Source organism: Fukomys damarensis, unplaced genomic scaffold (assembly GCF_012274545.1).
Source record: "Fukomys damarensis isolate Sample0158 unplaced genomic scaffold, DMR_v1.0_HiC HiC_scaffold_25, whole genome shotgun sequence".
Classification (NCBI taxonomy): domain Eukaryota; kingdom Metazoa; phylum Chordata; class Mammalia; order Rodentia; family Bathyergidae; genus Fukomys; species Fukomys damarensis.
The window spans coordinates 29,986,922-29,999,776 of NW_022900937.1; positions in this window are offsets into that span (position 1 = coordinate 29,986,922).

Here is a 12,855-nt window from a genome sequence, read left to right on the forward strand (position 1 = left end):
AAGGGAAGGAGAAGGAAATCTCACTTCTGCCTTTCGATCTCGATCTCTAGCCTTCCAGGGGAGACCCTTCGAGTTCCTGATGTGGTCTCACACGGGACCCTGCAGTCTGTGACTTTGGACTGGATCCTCGGATCTCCAGTGTGCAGTTGGCCCTTCTGCAACCTTCTCTGTAGGTGGCCAGTGTGAGCCTACCTCACAGATTAGGTGACTAAAGTAGGCCAACAATGCCTAAGGATTATTTGTGTACATTAGATTCATATAAACATCACAATAGATTATTGATATTAAACTTCACAGAAGCTCTATTGATATTAATTTTATGCTCTGCATTTTATTAATTATTCAAGTTATGAATGTATTAAATTCCAAAACACAAACTACATCTAGGTCTGTCCTTCCCTAGATAAAAGGCAGAAAAATGTCTCAAAATAAGGATATGCTGAGTAGGTCATCCTGAATATCCATGCAAGAAAGATAACATGTAGCTAGACCAGAAATGCTACCCTGAGAATCCTAAAAAATGCTTAGCACCAAAGGCTCTATATTGCTAATTAGATTTTGTTTCCAAAATCACTGATTACAAATGATATGTAAAAACGAAGAACTTGTTTCCTATCGATATAGAACATATTTCTTTACACATTCATTTTCACTTGTTTGTTTATTCATTTTTGCTTTTGGGAATTGAACCAAGGCCAATGTAGTTGCTAAGCAGGTATGGTGAACTACATCCCTGGTTGAGCAGACTTCTAAAATTCACATTTTATCAGAATATATTTCTGCATATTATGAAATGCTGCTGTTTTCCTTCCTCACCATTATTTCCCATCTTTCTTTCATGACTAATAGCACTATGTAAATAACATTTTCTATATGTGCTTCTATGTGCAATCTTTCTTCTATTCTTGGCTTCCACTATGCAATCATTCTTGACACATTGAGAAGATATCAAATGGCATAGAGAGAAAGAATCTGATGAAATTCAGGATGCTTTTCTGTTTGCCTTATGCAGATAAAGCCAAAAGACTGTAGAACAAAAACTCACAACATAGGAATGGTAAGAACATCTGCTTTTAGATCAAAACATTTGAAGATAACAGCTTTCTTGATGTGGGGAAACTGATAGTGTTTAAGGGACTCTGGCTTTGGTGTTCAGCTGGTACATTTATTAGGTGAGTTTGTTCATCTGTATAATACAATGCATCAAAAAACCACAATTGATTTTAAATGCTATTTTATGATTACTGTGACTATTACATAAGATAATGTATGTAAATCCCTTAACATAGTCATTGAAGTTCTTTATATTAAAATTTAATTCCTTTTTAAAAAATTAAAGTAAATCATTTTTAGTAAGTACTAACTTAAATGAATAAAGCATTTTTGGCTCCTCTACTGCAATCAAAACACATACCCTTAGTGATAAAATTTAAATCATACTAAAGTCTTTCTCCTGGGCTATATCACCAAATATAAGTAAGGGGCTGAAAAATGATAGACTTACTTTAGTCAGTCATTGTCCTATGCAAAAAAAAACCTCCCTGTTCTGTTGAATTCGCCTGGTACACATTTATGGTCTATTTTTCATACCCATATGGAAAACTGTCAATCAATACAGTTCATCTGTCCCTCCTGATAAATGCAAACTGTTCAGGCTAAAGTACACATTTCATCAGGAAACATTTACCCAGCCAAAATGGTTGGCTCCTCTAAGTTCCACTAATGCCAAGATCTGACTGTATTACGGTGACCAGAGAGCCCGTAACAGCTTGGCCCCCGACATCACACCGCATCATGACCACAGTCTTCCTTTCAGTATTGGATGCTTCTCTAGAGGAGTGGATCTGGTAGTTGCACAAGGGGATCTCACAGGTACACTTAAGGATGAAGAATGGGAGAGTCTACAATGGACATCGGCAAGATCCGCAGGACCCAATAACTTCTCAGTCCAGGAAGCTGGAAGTTGCACTACAAGAGGGATAAAGGATGAGACCCTACACTGGGACCAAACACCTCAACGCCCACTGTAGAGTTGCCTGTGTAGCCCACCTAGAAAGGCTGAAGCTGGAGCCTGATATCCGCAGGAAAGGCCAACAAAACACTCCCCGGCTCAAGCAGAATGGGGCTTTTCAAAGGTGCCAATTCCCTCCTTCTTTCCCTTTTGTTTCATTTAAGCTGCAAACCTGTCATTGGTGCCTCCCACAGTCAGGGTGGGTATTCCTCCCTCAGGTGCTGGCCAGCATGCCATTCGTCTTTGGAAACGCCTCACGGACAAACCCAGAAGTGAGCTTCATGGATCTGCCAGCCTTGCCTCATCAAATCAAATTGATAATCGCAATTAGTAGTCACATATTCCCACCACTCCTTACAGACACCTAATGTTCTAGCCCCTTAGAAGTACTCAAAATTCCCCCCCCTTCCCTCTCCCCTCTTACTGAGAAGACAGCACTAGTCAAAATTTCACTTGAAATCCTTCAGAATTAATGATGGGTGATGAGAGGGCTCGACTTGCTAGGCATCATAGGGAAATCAGTTTCCTCCCCAAGACTTGATGTACTGTAGATTCTGGAAGGGATTTCAGACAAAAACTCACAAATATGCCCTGTTAGCCTAGCTACCTCCACTCTTGGGGAGAGGCTGAGGCCCATTTCACAAATTCTCCCTGTGAAACAGTCTTGACTAAGACCCTCTTCTCTTCAACTCAGTGATCTTCTACTAGGACTAGGTCCTCCCTCTGCCAAGGCTCTCAGATCCATAACAAGTCCAGAAGTTTGTGTGCAGCTTTCTGAGGCATGAGACCCTTACCTGGCTGGCATGACTGTTCTCTGATTGACCCCTTTCCAACACTGTCTTGGGAAACTGGAACCCTGGGGTTTGGTCCCTTGCTTGTAAATTCTCAGCACATGAATAAAGGCCTCATAGTTGTTTCTATTCTATTTCAATGTCCCAAGAAATGACCTTGTCATCGAGCTCTTCTAAGACTAAGTCTAGAAAATTCTTTCATATGCTTCAAGGCACAGCACAGCAAGGTATTCTTAGAGTCTTAGAGTCTTCTCTCCTGTGACTTTTAGGAAGTTAAACTAATCCTTGCCTTATAAATGTATTTGTTTCCTACATAAGTTTCAAAAATTATGCTATTATCACTTTTTCATTGGCTTTTATGTTGCATAGTCTTTGGGTTTTTTCTTTTTTCTTCCTAAAGAAGAGACTTCTTGAGGCCAGCTGTCATACTCACTTTCCCCATAGTACTGTGACCACAGGACACTTGCCAGACACAGAATCCAAATATTCAATGAGTCAATCTGATCACAATCTAGTAAATTGCAATATTCATCTTCATATACAGATGTATATGGTCTACTCTTTCTATAATCTAAAAACAAGATGTTTATAATATGAAACAAGTCAGTGTAACACCTAGTATCACCTCTTATCAGCAAAGTTTAAGAAAAAACAGTTTCCCAAATCTCTAAGTCATACATCACAAATGTAATTTCCTTTTATGAATTTCAACTACATTTTCTCCATAGATGCTGCATCTTTCAGCTTTCAGTTGTTATGACACAGTGCCTGAGAAAATCTCAATAAAGAAGGAAAGATTCCTGCTGGCTCAGATTTTCAGAAGATTCAATCTGTGGTCACTTGGTCCCTCTGCACTTTTTCCTCCTACTAGGTGTCACCTCCTATGTGTCCACTGTCTCCCCATTGTCCATTTAATTGTGAACCTATTAATAGATCAATCCACTGTTGAGACAGGAGTGCTAAAGATCCCATAGCCTCCCATAGGTCCCACCTCCAAACAAAGCTGACTCGGGCCCCAGCCTTTAGTACATGAGCTTTGGGTAGATGTTGGATTTAAACCATCCTGGGTGTCTGATTTTTCACCTATTTAAAAAATCAGCTGGGCATGGAGATACATGCCTGTAATTTACAATGCTCTTATAGTTTGGAGCAAGAGGATGGCAAGTTTGAGTCCAGCCTGGGTAATTTAGTGGCTTTGCAAAAAACTTGTTTCAAAATAACGAAAATAGAAAATTGCTGAGAATGTAGCTCAGTATGAAGGCCCTAAGTTCAGGCCTAGCCCTAAATGAATAAATTAATATTAAAAAGAGTAATGTGTCTAAAAAGCCAAAAATCTACATTCACAGTTACCTTCTGGTACAACTACAGCAATATATATATATATATTTTTTTTCAGTATAAAATATCTACGATTCTAAACTGTTCATAAGAACTCTAATTGCTACTTTTGCTATAAATGGTTAGTTTGAAAAATTAAAATACAATAGTTAGGCTGTATAGATCCAAAATGATAATGAAATAATTTATATTTACTCATATAAAAGTCATACATGAGTATTATTCTGAAGACATTCTCCCAAGCATTAAAATGCCATTACATTTAAACTCTTACAAAACTTTAGTCACTTACACAAAAGTATTATCTTAACTACTATAGAAAGCTTGCTAGCACATAAAATCTATTAAGAGATACAAAATAAGGCTCAAAATTCTTGCCATGATTTAATATACAGTAAATTTCTTATTTTACTCTTAAATTCCTTCTAAAGATGTTGACTATTGTAAGATATACAGATTTGGGTAATAATCCTGCTCTAGAAAAATATTAGGGGACTCTTGGTATATAAGACATTCTCATTGTTAGAATAAATGGTTACCCAAGAAAAGAGCCGACTGATTTCCTATAGAATTTACATCACTGTAGCTTCCTGGAATTAACTCAGTTCACACATAGCCTGCTTGCATTTATCGAGAATGAAAGAAATTAGGTAGGAGAAATTAATTAAGGGAGTGGGGGCAAAACTTTCATTCTTGGCTGTACTCTTGGCTCGGATTAAAAGCAAGCTCCCCTGTCAAATGGAGTGGGCCTATTAGCAAAAGAATGTGTGTGGAAATCCTTCCACCAAAGGTTCTGCTTCACAAACGTTCTTAAAAAGTGATGAATTTATCTATTCTAGTGACTGTATTAACTTTATGTGTTACACATGAATTCATCATCTTTTGAGCAGTTGATGTCTTTCTCTGGTCAATTTTGTATTTTACAGATTCTAGATTAATTAAACTTAATTTTCTTCCTTTTGATGACACAATAGATATTTTTATTCTACTATCATCTAGAAATAAAAATGCCTGCATTCAGACAGGTACTTCTAAGGAGGATATATTTGAAATTGACAAACCATCTCATTCACTAAAAAAAAAAAAGGCAGATTAGTAAAAAAGGATTAAAATGCATAATTGATATTGTGTAATAGGAATAAAAGGTCTAAAGAAATAGGGGAGGCAGGAAGGGTAGGGGAAAGATAAGAAGGGAAAAGAAACAATATGAGAAAAGGAAAAATGTGGAAATAAAGTTGTGAATAGGGGAGGGTGGAGAGAGTGAAGGAAGGACTGGGGAACGGGGAAAAATAAGAACCAAGCTATGTCATGTAAAGGTACAAGATTCCAGTGATGGATGTAACTGCACTGTACACCTAAATTGTGGCAATAAACAATGGGGGAGGGGGAGTAAAAAAGAATCACATGGCTATTTGGGTTAAAAAGATTGAATGGTTGTTAGGTCAAGGAAGTCTGGCTTAATTAAAATTCGAGAGTTGAAAGAACACTTCCAAGGCGATCCAAGATCGTTGACCATTTCTTTCCCTAGATGTCTCCTCAAAGTTGGCAAAATTGTTCTAACAGGGAACAGAGAAATGATGAAGTTTGTCCCATGTCTTGAGGGACTAAAGACCCAAAGAACACAAAATCCACAGTTGTTTCCCTTCTCTGCTTTACCAAATGCTTGGTTCATGCATGAATGTGAGAGTCCAGAGAACAGAGTGAAATCTTCTAGAGCTTTTTGATGCTTAAGAAGCAAATCTCTCCCACACAAACCAGTATAACTTTCTACCATGACATTTACCAAATTGTTATCTGATTGGATAGCAAGTTAAAGACTTAACCCAAAAACTTCTGAAAGGGCAAATTTCCAGCCACATGAGGGAGAAACACACACAGAGGGACACATACTACACAGGAATCATATGAAAATTAAAATTAAAATTCAAAAATCCCAGTCGCATCATACAAGAAATGATATCTTTTCATTTCCCCGGGTTTCCATGACAATCGAATGCTTTCCAGCCATTATTTATCAAAGATTTTCCTGTCCACCTCTACTTCTAGGATTCCAAGCTTACCTAGTACGTAGATTGGTGTTTTCCTGTGTGTCTTCAGTTTATCCTTGTTCTTGTATTTTCCTGCTCTGAAGTGCCCTATTCTTAAGGCCCTCCTCACAAGGAATCTCTGGATGCCTCCTGTGTTTTACAAGCTCTCCCAGTGGCAGAGCACAAATACTTTCAGCAGAATGCAAAGATTGAAAGTTTTTCTGTGTAGAACTTGCAGCAGTTCTTCTCCTGCACTTGTGGAGTTTCTTTGTTTTCAAGCAGTTAGTTTGATATTTAATAAAATCATCTAAGGGCCTGAATAATGCTTCTAGGAGTCTTTACCTGAGTATTCCATCAACTTCTGTACTGTAGTCCACAACATTTAGTCAGCTCACCATGAATCAGTCCACTTTTCTCCTTATCTCAGTGAGATGGCCTTATTTGAATAATCAGAAATGCATCCCCTTGATTAAAATAAAAATACTTTCTAAAGAGAATAGAATGTAAGTGTATTCCTGATACTCTACATGTTTAATCATTATTTTATATTTCACCTTGTTAAAATATTAAGTAGATGGTGATATTTTTCTCTTCTGCGAGGTATCTGAAGATGCTCATCTGACCAGTTATTTCACTCTATCTTCACGATTAAAAATACATATTTTGTGCAGGTTACAAACTTATCATCTGCTTACATGAAGGATACAAACAGTGGTGATGGGCTGGGGATTTGGCTCTGTGGTTCTGCTGCCTGGCTCGCAAATTCAAGGGCCTGAGTTCAATCCCCTGTACCAAAAACAAACAAACAAACATAATGCTGATGTTTTAATTAAACATTTAGTTTACTGATCATTATTCCCGAAAGGGCAAATTACTTAAGTAATTCAAAAATAAGAAGTACTATGGAACAAAATGAATATATACTTGTGTATAAATAGTACAATGAGTTTACACTGTCATTATTACAAAATTTTTCAGAATACTGTCTTTAACAATTGCTATGACAATTGCTTAACTTCTTTTTTGCTGTATGTTCTTAACATGTTAGCAAGATCTTCAAGATCTAAAAGTATAGGTGAAGTGGAAGGGGTAGTGAAAAGGTACGAAGGGAAAAGAAAAAATAAGAGAGAAGGAAAAACATGAAAACAAAGTCTTTGTAAATAAGGAAGGGAGGAGGGGGTGAAGGAAGGCAGGGGAATGGGAAAAAAATTGAGAACCCAGACCTGTCACGTAAAGGTTCAAGATCCCAATGATGAATGTAACTGTACTGTATACCTAAAATGTACCAATAGAGAGAGAGAGAAAAAAAAACGATCTTCATAGAAGGAAACTTCAGCTGAAAGTTAACAGTGCAAACTTTTTTAGGAAGCCATTGCACATACGAGAAGAAGATCATGTACAAAATGTTAAAATGAAGCTCGATCAAGTCTCTGCAGAAACATGGATAGAACATTCTGAAGAAGGAGCAGCAGAGAAAGTAACTGCACTCAGGTCCTAAATGGTCTTGCAAATGCTCTCAAAAAGCAAGCTTGCAATTCGGCACTCCAGCTTGTCACAAGCCACTGAAATAGTCTGAAAAAGAGAATGAAACTTTTAAAGTACTTTCAAAGTATATTTGAGGAAAGACATTAAATCTGAGCTGGGTGAAGCCCTTAGGATTTTTTCAATTGCAAGTGTCAGAAAATCAGGCTCAAACAGGCTTAAGGAGTGAGTGGATTTATTATATTATTGTAAGTGGAAAATCTGCAGGCCAGACTTTCTCCAGGCGTGGTTTAATAGGGAATTAACTTCAATTCTCTAACATTTGGTGTCCTGTTAGGTTGGGTTTATTTTTTTTTTCATTAATTTTATTGGTACATTTTAGGTATACAGTATGCTGACTTTCATTATTGGGAATTTGTATTTCTACATAATAGACCTTGGTTCTTATATTATTCCCCATTCCCCTGCCTCCATCCCTCCACCCCTCCCTATTTACAAAAACTTTTTTCCCATTTTTTCCTTTTTTCATATTTATTCCTTTCCCTTCTTTTCTATCCTCTGTCCCTCCCAAGTCCCTTCCCCTTTGGACCGTTTCTTCCTATTTCACATTATCTATTATACATTTTGATCCTTATTTACACTTTCAGTTTCTCACATCAGAGAAACTATTTGGTACTTACACAAGTGTGCCCTATTTATTTCACTTAAGAGCCTGTCCCCAATGTGCATCCAAGTAGCTATAAATGTCTCTAACTTCTCATTTTTATGGCTGAGTAGTACTCTGTTTTTTTTTTTTTTAAAACACAGCATTTTCTTTATCCAAGTCTTAAATTATTGGACAATTGGGCTGTTTCCACGTTTTAGCTGTTACAAGCTGTGCTGCTATGAACATGGGTGCACCTATATCAGTGTGGTGTGATTCTTTTAAATCTTTTGGGAACACACCCAGCAGGGGAATAGCTGGATCAAATGGGTTCTGTAATCTTAGTTTTTTGTTTTTTTTAAGAATCTCTAAATTGATTTCTCCAGTGGTTGCACCAGTCTACACTCCAAATGACAGTGGAGCAGGGTTCCTTCTTCCCCACAGTGCTACCAACATTTCATGATAGCAGCCATTCTTTCTCGGATGAGGTGATACCTCAGCATTGTTTTCATTTGCATCTCTTGAATGAACAGTGACATTGAACATTTTTTTCATGTCTTTATTTGCTGTTTCTACTTCTTTGAGAAATGTCTGTTCATTTCAGATGCCCATTTTTGGATTGGGTCTTTAAATTTGGGAGGTCTGATTTTTTTAAGTTCTTTATAAACTGTAGATAGGATACCTTTAAGGAAGGACTGGTAAAAATTGTTTCCCATATTGAGTACTCTCCATGCAGTTGGCAGTTTCTCTTGCTGTGCAGCAGCTTTTTAAGAAGAGATACAACTTCTGGATTCTTTGTGCTAGTTCACCTGCAGCTGAGGTTTTGTTCATGAAATCATTTCCTATGCTAGTGTCTTCAAAAGTTCTGCCTAATCTCTCTTTCAGCCGGTTTAGTGTTTCTGTTTTATTATTTAGATCTTTAATCCATTTTGATTTTAGTTTAGTGCATGGTGAGAGATAAAGGTCTAGTTTTAATCTTTGCAACTTGAAATCCAATTTTTCCAACACCATTTATTAAAGAGGCTGTCTTTCCTCCAGTGAGGTTGTTTCACTCCTTTGTCAAAGACGAGGTAGCTGAGTATGTCTGGAGTTGTTTCTGCATCTTCTAGTCTGTTTCACTCATCTTTGGGTCTGTTTCTTTGCCAGTACCATGCTGGTTTTATAACAGTACCTCTGAGGCATCGTTTCAAGTTGGAGATTGTGATACCTAGAATTGCTTTTGCTATTCTGGGTCACTTCTTGTTCCAAATGAATTTCTGAATTATTTTCTCAAGGCCCATGAAGTATGCTGCTGGGATTTCAATAGGAATTGTACTGAATCTACATAGCAGTTTTGGAAGTTTGGCCATTTTCACTATGTTGGTTCTTCCTATGTAGGAGAAAGGGATGCATTTCCATTTTCTGAATAATCTTCAATCTCTTTCAAAGTGCTGTGGTTTTCAGAGTAGAGGTCTTTGATTTCTTTTGTTAGGATGATTCCTAGGTATTTCAATTTTTTGGATTCTATAGTGAAAGGAGTTGTTTCTGCAGTTACTCTCTCAATAAGTCTGTTATTCATGTATAGAGAGGCTTTTGATTTTTGTCTGTTGACTTTGTATCCAGCTACTTATTGAATTTGGTTATTAAGTCTACAAGACTTTTGGTGGAGTTCTTGAGGTCTTCTATCTAGAGTATGATGTCATCAACAAATAATAACAATTTAATTTCTTCCTTTCCTAACTTTATTCCTTTTATTTCTTTCTCTTATCCGATTTCTGTAGCTAATGTTTCCAAACATATATTGAACATCAGTGGTGACACTGTAAATACTTGTTCCCGATTTTAGCATAAATAATTTCATTTTTTAACATCTATGATATTAGTATGATATTAGTTGTTGGTGTTTCCCTCATCTTTGACAAAGAAGCCAACTACCCTCACTGGGCAAAAGATAGTCTCTTTAATAAATGGTGCTGGGAAAATTGGATTTCAGCTTGCCAAAGATTAAAACTAGATCTATATCTCTCACCATGCACTAAACTAAAATTTTTTAAAAATCAATGAAACAAAGAACTGGTTCTTCAAAAGAATAAACATAATTGACAAGCCCTTAGCCAACCTTATCAATAAGAAAAGAAAAGGCACAAATTCATGCAATTAGGAATGAAAATGTTGAAATTACAATGGGCACAGCAGAATTCCAGAGGATCATCAATACCTACTTCAAGAAACTACATGCCAATAAAATAGAAACCACAGAAGAAATGGACAGATTTCTAGATACATATGAATTACCAGAGTTGAACAAAGAAGACCTAAAAATTCCAAACAATGCAATATCAATCAAAAAAATTGAAAATGTAATTAAAAACTTGCCAATGAAGAAAAGTCCTGATCCTGATGGTTTCATTGCTGAATTCTACAAGACATTTAGAGAAAAACTATTACCACTACTTTTTAAACTCTTAATTGAAATTGAAGGGAATCAATACTTCAAAATTCATTCCTAGAAGCAAGAATCACCTTGATCCCCAAAGCAAAGAAGGACACAACCAAGAAAAAGAACTTCAGGCCAATCTCCCTAGTGAATTTAGATGCAAAAATCCTCAATAAGACAATGGCTAACAGAATACAGAGGGTCATTAAGAAGATTACACACCTTGACCAAGTGGGATTCATCCCAAGGATCCAGGGATGCTTCAATACATGCAAATCAATAAATGTAATACTCCAGATTAATAGAGCCAAGAACAAAAATCATATCACCATCTCAACAGATGCAGAAAAAGCATTTGACAAATTGCAACACAAATTCCGGATAAAAACCCTACAGCAACAGCTATATCAATTATACATTTTGATTCTTGTTTACACTTTTATTTTATCATACTGGAGAAACTACATTCTTAAGTGAAATTAATAGGACACACATATGTAAATACAGAATATCTTCTCTGGTATGATTGTCATCTCTTGCTCTTGGATTGCTCGCTTTACAAGGATGTAGTAGCCTTCTGTGTCTCTCTTACTCAGTGTTGCTTTGAAATCCATTTCAGCTGCAAAGAGGACAGATACTTCTGTATTGTTTTCCACCCTTTAACATTCAGTATGGGTTTCTTTATGAATTAAGGTGTTTCTTCTATGTAGCACATTGTTGGATCTTGCTTCTTGACCATTCTGCCAGTCTATTTCTTTTGATTGGTGAACTGAGACCATAAACATTTGTGACTGTAACTAATATGTATTGACTTTTCCTTTTCATGAACTTTTCTTATTGTTGGGTTCTCCCTCTTTACATTTAATTTCTGGTCTTGACACACGGGATTCATTCTGTGGGGCTTCCTGGGGCTGTGATTCTCATTGTCTTTCACCAGGATATCATTTAAAATTTTGTGAAGTGCTGGTTTGTTATTCATGAAGTTCCTAGTTGCTCTTTGCCATGAAAGTATCTTATTTCTCCATCAACTTTGAAAGGTAATTTTGCAGTGTACATCAACCTGGATTGGAGGTTGTTTTCATTTAGTGCTTAAAGTACATCACTCCAGGCTCTTTCTGACTTGAGGGTTTGTGTTGCTCTGATTCTGATGGGCTTTCCTTTGTATGTGATTTGTTTCCTTTCTCTAACTGCTTGTCAAATTTTGTTCTTTTGTTGGATTTCTGGAATCTTAACTATTATATACCTAGATGTAGTTTTTGTTTTGTTTTGTTTTGTTTGGCTAGTTGGAGTCCTATATGCCTCACTTATCTATATGTCAAGTTCTTTTCACCTGTATTGGAAGTTTTCTGCCATTGCTTTTGTGAACAGTTGTTTTTCTGTTGTTTGCACTCTCTCCTGTTTCTTTGTTCGCTTGCTTTTTCTTTTTCTTTCTTTCTTTTTTTTTTTTTTTTTTTTTTTTTTTTGGTATTGAGGATTGAACCAAGGCCCTTGCACTTGTGAGACCGGCACCAGAACCACTGGGCTAAGTCCCCAGCCCTTCTTTCCTGTTTCTTCATTGACTCTGATCAGTTATTGTTTGTATTATCTAGCAGCTGCTGAATTGATTTCTCATTTACTATTTTTAAGAATTTTTTTTTTTTTTTTTTTTTTTTTTTTTTTGGTATTGAGGATTGAACCAAGGCCCTTGCACTTGTGAGACCGGCACCAGAACCACTGGGCTAAGTCCCCAGCCCTTCTTTCCTGTTTCTTCATTGACTCTGATCAGTTATTGTTTGTATTATCTAGCAGCTGCTGAATTGATTTCTCATTTACTATTTTTAAGAATTTTTTTTTCCTGGTGATGAATTGCAATCCTATCTTCTCTATTTGATATCTGATATTCTGTCCTCACATTGGCTCATTCTACTGTGTAAACTTTCAATACAGGTTTTAATCTGGATATCTGTTTGCATGTGTTTTATGGATTTCATTTGTTTCCTATTTTTTTCCTATATGACAATGATTGCACTTTAGTAGTTAAGTATTTATATTAAGATTTTCGGGGTTTTTGTTATAGTAAGGATCGAACCCAGGGCCTTTACTCCGTACTACATATTCAGCCCCTTTAAAATTGTTATTATTTTGAAATAGAATCTCATTAAGTTCCT